We start from the raw sequence: 13,383 nt of genomic DNA on the forward strand, positions 1-13,383 counted from the left end.
ATTTCACCCAATTGACAGTTACACTTTCCCCATTCAAAATTATACAAGTGACATGTCTTGTGTATTCTGTAGTCAAATGTTAATAGTCTCTAGTAATGTTGAACACCTTGGTTATTTGGATCAGCTGTGTTTGATTAGGATTAAAGCAAAACTGCAGAGCTAAGGTGCTCCAGGAATCGAGTTTGAGACCTATGGTTTAAACAGTCTTTTGTCTCTTTTTACGCTTTAACATCCAAATGGATGCTTAAGTCTATTTAACTAATTATAGTTGAATTACATTACAACATCAATGCTATAAAAGGAACCTGATGAAATTGAAAATTGTCATGTAAACCTTTCACTGGAACATCCTCATAAGCTGATAAACACTAGCTGTGCATACAGCCCATTTAAAGGCACCTATGATGAAAATCATCTTTTGTAAGCTGCTTGGACAGAACTGTGTGTAGTTATAGTGTGTCCTCTGTCATATTAGAGTGATAGAAATACAATCCAAAGATCCAAATCTCTCGCATTTTGAGTTCAATTTCCCCGCCCACCGAATTGATTGACAGACATGTAATAACATGTGTCCGTAGTAACGCGTATAATCATATCAGGACAGGATGTGCTCAAAGCAACTGGGAAAAAAAGATCTGTTGAGCTCGCTGTGATCACCAGTCATCTTCGTATGTGGTCAATAGTGAGTTTTACAAGTTTAAAAGTTTTTAAAACAGTGCATGCTTAGGATAAATACAGTAAAATTGCTACGTAATTAATCAGCACAGCCGCGTGTCAGTACAATTATAAAAGAAGACACTTTAATCCTGCTTTGTGGACTTAAATCAGGTTTATTTTGTACATTAACATAACCGATATTCATCCAGCAATGTATATTAATGTGTACTCTGTTACATTCGCCGTGCAAAAACAGTGTAAAGCTAAATGTGTGTGTGTGTGTGTGTGCGCGCGTGTGTGCACTTGCATGCGAGCGAACTTTATAACCACTTTATATGTGACTCGTCGCTGCAGAAAAGCTTGTATCAACTCCACAATAACTAAGTGTGAAAGATAAAGTTTTTACTGTGGTAATGAAGATCCGCTACATTCTTGTCTGTCCTTGTTCTGTTTGTTTACATGAAGCCTACAACTCTAACACACATGTGGGAAAGGTGGGCAGGGAGAACCAGCTTTAAAAGCACAGGCAACAAAACAGCTCAAACGCCATAGCAGCTCAAATTTATCAGATTTAAAAAGGTATAATAAATAATCTGATGGGTGCCCTTTGAGAAAACACATGAAGTTACAAATAAGGCCTGCAAATTGAGAAAAGATCTTCATCCGTTTGACAGCAAATCCTCTCAACGCATGCACATAAAAAAAAACAAACATGTATTTTCCCCAAATGGCAACCTCCTGCTCTCTCTCATGAAGCTGATACAGAAGTAACTGAAACTGCAATTCATCGAAATTCCGCTAGTCCTAGCTCCATGATAGAGCACATTTCTATTGACCCCACTTTTAAAATGGCCAACTTTACAGCCAAAAAAAAGGTGTTTACAGCCTGGTACAAAGAATGATTTTAGTTCATATAACTAATATTACCCTTTATGACAACTGTGAGGGGGTGAATTTTTTTATAACTCATCCGTTTAGTTTATATTAAGTTATATTAAGACTGCATAATTAAGGGCATAGCTGCTTGAGTGACAGCTAGTTCTCACTGGTCGCCGTCACTTCTCCTCAGTGGATTCCGGCTGATTAGTCACTGAACTCGGCATATACATTGTATTTTTGTTTTGTTTTATTTTTACTAACACAGACTATATTTGAAGTATTTGGAAGTAATTTGCGTTTTCCTCCAGTAGAAGAACAATGCTTAGTGGCTCAGTGTATTACAACAGTGTTTTAAAAAAACTAAACACTTTATTGATCTAGTATACAACCAAGCACATGTGGTCAGAACACAAACGAGGTAGGTAATAAAATATTAAGCATTTCTCCCAAAGAAAGCCCGTCAAAGCAAAATGCTAGAAGTCATCTGTAGCTCCGCTCATGCTCCACCTCTTTGCCCTTGTTTGGTATCCCCCAGTCGGTGCAATGCGACAGTTGGCCACGCCTCCTTTTTTAAATCGTACATTTTCGTACGACTGAACTCGTATGAATTCATACAAATTAGCCACTAAACTGACAACACGTAAAATACTTATGTTTCCTTGTGAGATCAGGCTGGACCTTTACGCATTTTTACTGGATAATTGTTTGAACATTATAGCATTAATACAACGATTAATTGTTTGCCCCTTTTCAATATATTTAACATGCTCAAAAACCTTACAAATACACTTTGCGCAGTACAAATTACACAGATTTTAATATGAATTTCAGGAAATAAATACCCCTAATGTGTTTATGCTTTTATTACGATTTTCATGGTAATGTTGACTTTCTCTGTCTCATTTAGGGAAACTCCTAAGGTACCTAAATTATATCTCTGAACTTTAATAATAAACAGGTATAGAATGCTGCACCTCCCACCTTCTTTATTCAGCCACAATAAGGTCGTCAACACAATCTAATGATGTTACAGCTTGAGGTGTGAACGTTACCACTATGGCGTCTATCAGATGTTGGATTTTGGTTGCCAAACCTGACGAATAAATGTCAGTATTTAATGTCAATATGACGTTGGTTTATGATTGGCTTGAAGTTGAATTGATGGTCACTTTCCAGCACAACTTAAAATCAAGCACATATCAACTTCATTTAACATCATTATTGAATGTCAAAATAACATTGTCCTTAGATACTGGCTTGACATTGAACCTGGCGTCACGACCTAAATCTAACCCAATATTAAAGTCTTATCATGTTGTGTGCCTGCTGAGCTGGGACTTGTCGAGCGAATTTTGCGCTGAAGTCTGCATCCACGCATCCTCGTTATCAAAAACACATCCGCATACTTTCATGCATCCTCTGTTCTTGCGGTCTTGAGTTTTGAAACCGAACTTTGACAGTTGATGATGACATTACACGAGAACACAAGAACAGTGAAGGATGCATATTGAGAATCAGACTATTGCTCAGTGAATGTTTTAGGTGATTTTTGAAAGGTTGAGTTTTTTGTTTGTTTATTTTAACATACTGATTCCCTTGTTATTTTTATTTTATTTTGTTAGCCTTGAATAACCTAAATAGCCAGGAACATTTTAGGATGCCCTTGAAACACTTCCGTGGTTTTCTGTTGTAATTGCAAGTATTGTAAGAAACTGCAGTCGTTTTCGTAATTTGTTTGCGTTGTGAGAAAATGCAGCGTGTGTTTTTTAAAAATGTGGTTGGATCGTGAGAGTTTGCAAAACGTGTGCTATCAAAAAATCTTTTCTCAGTTAGCCAGCACTTTTTGTAATTCCATGTGTTTTCTTAAATTGCAGCATGTTAAGCTCTCTCAGCCACCGTAGTTTGCACAGTATAAAAATCATGAAAAAATAATCAAACGCACACAGAGAAACATGGAAATGTTTTTTTCTTTAAACCTATTTTGTGTTTATTTAGTCATTCTTTTGGCCCATTTCCACTGAGTGGTACGATACAGTAAGGTTCAGTTCGGTACCCTTTCGGTCAAAAGGTACCTAAAAGCGTACCATTTTTGGTTACCCTTTGCAAAGGGTGCCTAGCAGGACTAAAAGGTACCAAAAGGCGGAGCTAGACGCCCAACTGATTGTTATTGGTTTACAGAGATATGTCACTCGCTCGTGGACAAGCCAAAATGAAAACAAGACATTAGTCGAGACATTACACCATAATAATATATACATATAATTACGAGCCATGGTCAACCTGAGCTCAAAAAAACCTTGTCGTCGTCAAGCCACAAAGCCAAGAAGAACAAACTCTGCCATATCCTGTTGTTGTTTTACGAGCCTATATGATTATGTGAGTGGTTTCACTTTCTCCAGAGAGCTCACCGCGCGTCTATATTTGAAATAACGAACTTCCTGAGCTCATATTAATAACGCGCGTGTAATTATTGAAGTGCTTCTGATATCAGATCCTTTCAGAAAGGAACAAACATGAGAGTGACGCGCGAAAAACAAAGGAGAAGCCGGAAAAAAACAGAGCAGCAAATGCTTCTTATTTGCAACCTAAAACATGAACAAACTACCATGTTTAATTATTATCTTTACCTTTTGGACTATTATGAACTCGGAATGACGGAATTACTCTCTAACAGAGGTTACATGTGCTGGTAAAGATTACAGACACACATGAGAGGTTTACACAGACTGTGGGCTATATTTCGTGTTGTTTTTGAACCCAAATAAGGACTAAATGTATGCTGTGTGTAGTTTTTCTGTAATTGGTAATATATCGGAGACTGTAAGGGGCTGTACTTGTTCATATATGTTGCATTTATGTATTTATTTATTTTATATAATCGCAGATGTTGCAGTAGGCTATTTATTATCAGTGATCTGCATTTGTAATCAAATGTTTATAGAAAGGTTAGTTTTGTTTTTTTTGTATTGTTTTATTACTTTGAAACTTTACCGCACTCTTTATATAATATGTAAACCTCTAAATCAATGTACAATACAGTATTTTAGATGTTTGGTCTGCATGAACTACTGCACATCTAAGATTACAAAAATGCCATTTCAGTCAGTAGTCGACGTAGGGATGCAGCACTGTTTAATCTTAGTTCATCTTCGTGGGAGTTAGTCAATCACGTTGGAGGAACTTCATTAACTCTTTACTTTAAATACTTGTTTGTTTACACTAATTATCTTTTCATCAAGTTTTGAGATGGAAATTGTTACTCTTTATTTGTTCTTGCAAAAGTAATAACATTTCACTGTTGAGATTAGTTACAGTCCATAAATCAAGCTTTTAATTAGGTTTGAAACATGCTTCTGATTTCATCATTTCTGCACATCGGTTTGTCATTATACTTTACCTTTTGAGTGGACAAAGCTTTTCAGCAATTAACATCAGTGATATTTGTTTTTGATTTTTATCCAAATGTGCAAAACTGTACCAAATGACCTTAATAATGTACTTCATTCATTCATTCATTTTCTTTTTGGCTTAGTCCCTTAATTAATCTGGGGTCACCACAGCGGAATGAACCACCAACTTATCCAGCATAGGTTTTAAGCAACAGATGTCCAGCTGCAACCCATCTCTGGGAAACATCCATACACACTCATTCACATTCATACACTATGGACAATTTAGTCTACCCAATTCACCTGTACTGCTTGTCTTTGGACTGTGGGGAAAACCGGAGCACCTGGAGGAAACCCACGCAAACGCAGGGAGGACATGCAAACTCCACACAGAAACGCCAACTGACCCAGCCGAAGCTCGAACCAGCGACCGTCTTGCTGTGAGACGACAGCACTACCTACTGCGCTACTGCATCGCCTACACTGATAATTCTATAAAACATATTTTTTGTGTTCTATACAATTGTCTATAGACCAATTACCAACCTACTTCACACATGACGTCAGACGGTTGCAAAAAAAGACAGGCTGCAGTAGGAAACATGTCGTGTTGTGCGGTTGGATGCCAAATTGAAGTGAGGACCTAATTAGAAATGCTGGACTCTGCAGTTCTCATGTTATATCAGGTGAGTTCACGCTATGCTGAATCATACACATTACTTGTTTTTGATTGCAGACATGATTTCAGCAAAAAACAGTTACATATGGTTAATTAAACTGTGGAAATTTAAAGCTAAGAATGAAACGTGAAAGTGTAAGTTATTAAGGTAAACTTGGTTTTATACTTGTGACACACTCCCTATATTGGTTACCACGGCACTTTGAATATTCGGTCTGAAATAACCTGCAAGTGTGACTTGAAAACAACATTAACACTGTTTATTTGACTGTGAACAATGTTGTACTTGGATAGTCATTGGCTGCTAATATGATTTCGCTATTTAGAGTTTGCAAATAATACTTTTATGTAATTAAATTATTAAGGAGAAAGTCCGAATGTGCGAATATAAATCCAACTTTACCTCTATGTGTAAGTTCACATATCCTGCCGTACAGGTGCAGTTTTTTGTCAGAATGCAGTAGTTTTGCGTGTTGATGATTAATTACCCAGGCCTTGTATAGCTCTGTCTTTTTTCCTTGTCTTTGGCTAGGCAGAATCTCGTTTTTTAGCTCTACATAGTGTTGAATCTGGTAATCATGGAACATTATTTCTTGCACATGACCACACAGAACAACATTGTTGGCATCCAAAGACTTGTAGATTTTTAACTTCTCTCTTGTAAAATCACTTGGAGCTTCAATGAGATTGTATATTTGGGGTTGGGTGCTTGGTCATTTCGTCTTATCCAGTATCCATTGGGAGCGTGCTATCGCAAATGAACCTGTCAGACGAACGCAGCTCACTTTAACGTTAATTTTGCCGAATCACTGTGCTTTTAACTGGGTGACGAGCTGTTATAATATGCTAAAAGCATTATGTAAATAATATATATAATGTGTAATCAATATATCTTACTTCTAGGACAACAATACAAACTCTGTACCGCATCGGATGTCATTCCCTCGCTGCAAATGCTAGCGCTCCCGTTTTTTTTCTGCCACCTTCTTGCGCGCACATCCTGAATGTTTAAAAACATGGTAATTGGTCTATAGAATTTCTTTCTAATGAAATTAATATATTTATGCAAAAAACTTCTTAAATTATCTTAGCATATCACATCAGTCACTTCTACATTGTTTTGTAGTTACATTTAGAATTGATTTTTTTTTTTTATTTATTTAGAATAGAATAATAATTGGATAATAATTATAATAATAATAATTTTATTTATAATAAATATTTTATAAAAAGTATCTATTAAAATAATATATCATTTTTACAGATTTATAAATAAATGGGGGCGTGATTTGACTTATGGGCATAGGGGCGGGGCATAAATTCTCACTCCAAGCTAAAGCCAAAAGTTGGCAGCCCTGGATATAATTAGTCATTTTTCTCGAACAGGTTTGATATCTGAGAAAGATAGACAAAAAATTACTGCAGTAAGCATTACAGGGGTATATTCACGACATAATAGGCAACAGATTAGAAAATTATTTAATCAAAATTGAATCTAGGTTAGCCTAGCTACCTCATACGCTGACCATTTAACAGCTTAGTTCATGCATATCAGGTGAAATTTTAAAATAATTTAATAATAACTAATTAAACCGTGACTTCCCTTTTTTGCCAAAAAGCCTGATAGATTAATTGTTGTGCAATGAAATATAGCGTTACTAGCCAACGAGGAAACATGCATGGACAGTGCTTCTACATCATTCATTCATATTTTCCAGCCTGACCAGCTAAGACCAGGCTGGAAATGGCTGGAAACCAGCCTGGAAATGGCCAAATGGTCAACCAGCTAAAACCAGCCAACCAGTTTAGGCTGGATTTTTCGGCAGGGAGAATACTTACATATAAACAAAAATAATAATTTAGGATGCAATCATCGACTACAGTGGGGGATCAGTACCAGAGAAAAATTCCTTCATGAAATCTAACATTAAATTACTCTTTTTGTTTTTAAGACTTTTTCAAAGTTTCCATTTCTAATAAAAATATATTGCATTTTGGTATACATTTCGCAAATTTTTGTTTATGAATAAAATATTTACCTTGTAAGATGTAGAAGTAACAACATATTCGAATGTTCTTTTTGTGTGTGAAAAAGGGCAAATGACATCTTTAAAAGATAGCCTGTAATTAATGTGAAGTGCACTCAATCAATCCCACACTGAACAGCAAGAACGCGTACAACACTGTAGAATACCCATGATGCACTGTGAGAGTTCACGCGCCGAATGAATTTCCGTGTCTGACCACAAGATGGCATCAGAATCCTACTGGCGTTATTCCTAAATAAATTATGATTTAATTGTTAAATAAATGTTTGCATGCTTTGTTTTATTACTAATAGACAGCTGTAAATGTTAAATAACATGAACTGCAAGAAGTTAAAAATAGGTCATTATCACTATAATGTGCCTTTGATGTCCCACAAGATTGAATCAGTGCTATATGAACATAATCCGAAATAATGAAATTCTGATGTTTTAATATAATTGGTTCAACCTTTACACACGTGCAGGTAGAATTATAAGTGTTTTGAAATATGTTTTTGTACATTTTTGCCATATTCTTTCATTGAATGGGGGTAATTTTGCCATGACACTGCTCATCTAACGTCAGTGAGTCTAAAAAGTAGGTAAATTAGATCTAATTAAAAAGATTTTTAAATATTCTAATTTTCTTTAACAAGTTATTTGACAAATTGTCAAATTGCTGTCCACCCTGTCATGATGTGGTAAATGCCTATTTAATAAACCCTCTGATGTACTCATTGGCATCCTCATGCCCATTTTGCCTTTCTTCAGAGGAGGTTAAAACATCTGATGTGCACAGTAAGTATCTACACTTATGTTTCATATTTTTCCTCACATTGTGTTTGAAACTGAATGTTGTCAAGCTTAACATGTCCACTCCGTCATATTAAATGATATATAAAAATCTTCAGATTTAAAAATATAGCTTTTAAGCTGTGTACAAAGAGCTTAAATAGGGAAACACTTCACCAGCTGCAGGTACTACCTGTGTTGAATAAATGCTATCTTTAGCCAGAAATGTCCTCCCTGTCATTGTCCACCCTGTCACAAATCTTTCCTTGACAGTGTGCATTGTTATTTACACTTTATTTATTTATTTGTTATTTTATTGTTAATTAGTTAATGTTCTTATGTTACAACACTTATACACACATACTACACCAGTAGATGCAATACATGAGTGGACAATACAAACTTTTGGCAATATATGTCTGGGTTATAGTCGGACATTTTAAAGTCCATATAATGGCTTTCATTGACTGTTTGAAATAAAAATACAGCCCTAAGTATTTGTACATTTATGTGAACATCTGTAATCTAATTATTTACCTTATTCTGAAAAAAAAAAGTATTAATTTTATATAATAAGTATTATTAGTATTATTAAGATGTTTAACTTGAGTTGCTTCCAATATTACCTTCATTCCTCCAAAACAATTTACTATTAAAGATTTACATTCATTAACGAATTTAGTTTATGCCATGGTTTGCATTAATTAGTGAAAACAGAAGTTGAATTCTTGAAAACTTTTACAACCCTTTTATATTAACCCTTTAATATTTATTATTGTTGTACCTGTTGTTTTTCAAATGTTCCTCCATGTTTAGTCCACTAATAAAAGTCATTGTCCACCCTGTTATGCCAATGTCCACTTTGTCATCTAGTTTTCGACCGTCATGCTCAACTTTTATGAAAATAAACAAATTATTTATTACCTCAGCAAGACTTCTTGTGTAATTTCTTAATAAACCAGGGCCAGGTAATATTGTTTGAAAGTTTGACAAAATATTTTAGATCTTGGGTTTTATTTTGAAAAGAACGTGCAACGATTGAATATTCTATTGGGAAATAAATGTTTTGTCCATTATTTGTTCATTAATATACAGTAAATAGACTTTTTCCATAATTTATAAAGTTGGGTCCAAATATAAACTCTTTCCTTTAACAGTAATAAATTCGTTATTCCAAATTTTCATTCTACGAGAAAAATTATGCACAAAGCAAAGTTTCCAAGCCAAGAGTGCTTGCTCATGAAATTTAGATAATTTTACTGGTAATTTTGATGGTGAAAAATTGCAAGTCAAAAGAAACTTGAGACCACCCATCTTCTTAAAGTTACTGTGTGGAATAAAAAAACATAATGAATCTGGGAAAATTGCACATTTTTTCATCTAATTAATTTTGAATGTATTGTTCATAACTATGATAATCTAATATCTCAAAACTTGAAAACTGCATTTCTTTTCGGCCAATACTGAATTTTTAAGCTGGTGATGTTTGTTTTTTCAACAGAAATTTACTAATAATTTATAAAAATATTTACCAACAGAATTAGGAATAAATAAAGACAGTTCTAGAAAAAATAACAAGCCTTCTACTTTTGTTAATAAAAAAGGAAAGATCCCTTATTAACCCGTTGTCAAACATAATTTTTGTTTTATTAATTTTGTTGCTCCCTCACTAATAAGTTTTTGGATATAAAAATTCCTCAATATTTAACACATTCTTTAACTGGAATAATAACAACAATTGCTCACCAGAATCATGCACCGGAAGAATCTCACATTTTTTAAGATTAAAATGAAGACCTGAGGCATTTGAAAAAACTTTAACTGAATCAATTGCAGTTTAAATTTGACCCTTATCTTTTGTATCATCCGCCAATTGTGATATTTTTATTCCTCTATCAAATATAGTTATGCCATTCAAATTTGGATTTTTAATTATACTAATTGCTAATAATTCCACGACAGTCAAAACAAAAATGGAGAAATTGGGCAACCCTGCCTCACACCTCAATTGATAAAACTCACTGTTTTCTCATTTAAAATTCCATTTCTCAAGGAACTGCGTCACAATATGACAAAAAATTACGGTCGCAGCTTCCGATTGATGGGAACATTAAAGAACCTGTTAGTATGGAATTGAACCAGATTTTGGTTAAACAAAAAAAAAAAAAAAACAATACAAATATAAAAAATATAACAAAACTAATCAGAATTTTTTGTATGTGTATTAAAAATGAAATGACACAAGGAAAAAGTACTGAACTAACGTATATATTACTTTATATAAAAGGCTGTTTTGGTCATGTGCATTGCTCAGGTGTGAGTTTTTCACAGACTTCAACAGAGTGAAAAAATCTTGATGGTTCTGTGGGTCTCATCTATCAAATCTGATACTTCTTTTGTATGTTCTATTGAATTCAAGTCAGGTGATTGGCTGGGCCATTCTACAGCTTAATTTTCTTTCTCTGAAAGCATTTGAGAGTTTCCTTGGCTGTGTTTTGGATCATTGTCTTGCTGAAATGTCCACTCTGGTTTCATCTTCATCTTCCTGCTAATGTAGATGTTGGACTGAAGCAGCTAATATTCATTTACACTAACGAAGGGCAGAAGGTTGCTGAAGAACTACTGAGAGATTTCAGCTGTTGTCCGGGCTTTCACTGCCTTTCTACAACTTATTTTCTTCATGTGTTCAATACTTTTTTCCTGTGTCATTTCATTTTATTATGCATCACTTATTATAAGAAAAATGGTGACGTGTTGAATACTCATTTCCCCCACTGTATACTGTTTAAATAATAAAGTAAAATAAGTTACATTTAAAGTGTTACATGGTGAATATCAAGCTGAAAGTGATTTGATTTGAATACTGATCATTCCTGTGATTTTGTTCAGTGGAAGAAGAGTCTATTTTCCATCTTTTTTGTGGTTACACAAAGATTTTCTGGGTGGATACGGAAAGTTTCATTAAAAGGAAAGCAAATATTCAAGTTAAATCATCTTAATATTTGTATCATTCCATTTTATTTTATTTGAATTTTAATGGATTTATAATAATTCTACATTCTTTGTCCAAGTTTTTATTTTTTTGTGAGATTTCACATAGAAGAAATGGTTAGGACCTCAAGAAAACTTTCAATATTTTCCATAAATACAAATAACTTTTTATTAATGAATCATTTGTTCCACTTTGGCATGTTTTATTTAATCTATTGTACAACATTGCATATTTTGTTCAGATAGACATACGGATGTGCGGACAGGTAGATAAAAAAAAATACTCTGTCTGATGTCAAAAGCAAAACACTAATGGTACTTATATTATTAAAAATCATGATTGGACCCGGAAATATCTTTTCATATGACAAAACATCACAATCGAATTACGTCATTCACTATCCTTCGTAGAATTGGGCAGGGTTAGGTTACTTTGTACAAACAAAAACAAGCTTGCAAACTCTACCAAAAAATCTCCAGAACACTGGAGGGGTATTGCACAAAAGTAAGATAAGGGATTAAGCTGGGATTTTGAGGATTTCCTGGCTGATTTTAGCCTTGACTCAGTTGCATAAAAGCAGACTCAATTAAACTAAATTAAGTTACTTTGGAGATTTATTCTTTGCTGCTTAGCCTAACAACCAGGCTAAGATTCATCCTAGTGATGTATGTTAGTTTCGTTGTCAATGCTACTAGAGAAGAATATACAGTCACTCCACTATTAAAATTAAAAATAAGTAAGTTTAATTTTATTAGTAATCATTTTATATATGTTCATATATATCAATTTCAGATTTAAATATGGGAGATATAAGCCCCTTTCACACAATGAGCATGTTTACATGGACACCAATAAGACAATACTCCAATTAACAGTCTACTGAGTAAACAGCAATTTTCCATTACCTTAATCTGACTAAAGTCATAATCAATCTAAACAGAAATCAGATTAAGACATGTGGAGTATGCTGATTTTAGTCGTATTATTGAAGTGCTTAAAGAGTCAAGAAACAACAAAACACATTTTTTGAGATGTTGACAGTCATATGTGTCCCACTTTGCTAAAAACACTACTATATATTACCATGCTAATATTTTTATTATTGAATATTGTTATTTCGCATATAGACAATAAGTTTTGGTGCATTTAAACAAAACAGTTATATTTAACAGTTATAATCATTAAAAATAAGACTTTATTCATCTAACATCTTTAGGTATAGAAAGACTTTCTAAATAGTTATTCAACTCATCTAGTAAGATTGTATATTTATATTGAGATATATATATATATATATATATATATATATATATATATATATATATATATATATATATATATATATATATATATATATATATATATATATATATATATATATATATATATATATATATATATATATTTAAACAAGATATGTTAACAGTTTGATATTTTTTATTAATATATGTGTATATATATATATATATATATATATATATATATATATATATATATATATATATATATATATATATATATATACAGTTGAAGTCAGTATTATTAGTCCCCCTTTGAATTTTTTTTTCTTTATTAATAGTTTTCCAAATGATGTTTAATAAATCAAGGAATTTTTCACAGTATGTCTGATAATATTTTTTTCTTATTTGTCTTATTTAGTCTTGTCTGTTGTATTTCGTCTAGAATAAAAGCAGTTTTTAATTTTTTAAAAGCCATTTTAAGGTCAAAATTATTAGCCCCTTTAAGCAATTTTTTTTTCGATAGTCTACAGAACAAACCATCATTATACAATAACTTGCCTTATTATCCTAACCTGCCTAGTTGACCTAATTAACCTAGTTAAGCCTTTAAATGTCACTTTAAGCTGTATAAAAGTGTCACAGCAAGAAGGTCACTGGTTGGGGCCTCTGCTGGGTCAGTTGGCATGTTCTCCCCACATTTGAGTGGGTTTCCTCTGGGTGCTCCGGT

Source organism: Danio aesculapii, chromosome 14 (assembly GCF_903798145.1).
Source record: "Danio aesculapii chromosome 14, fDanAes4.1, whole genome shotgun sequence".
NCBI lineage: Eukaryota > Metazoa > Chordata > Actinopteri > Cypriniformes > Danionidae > Danio > Danio aesculapii.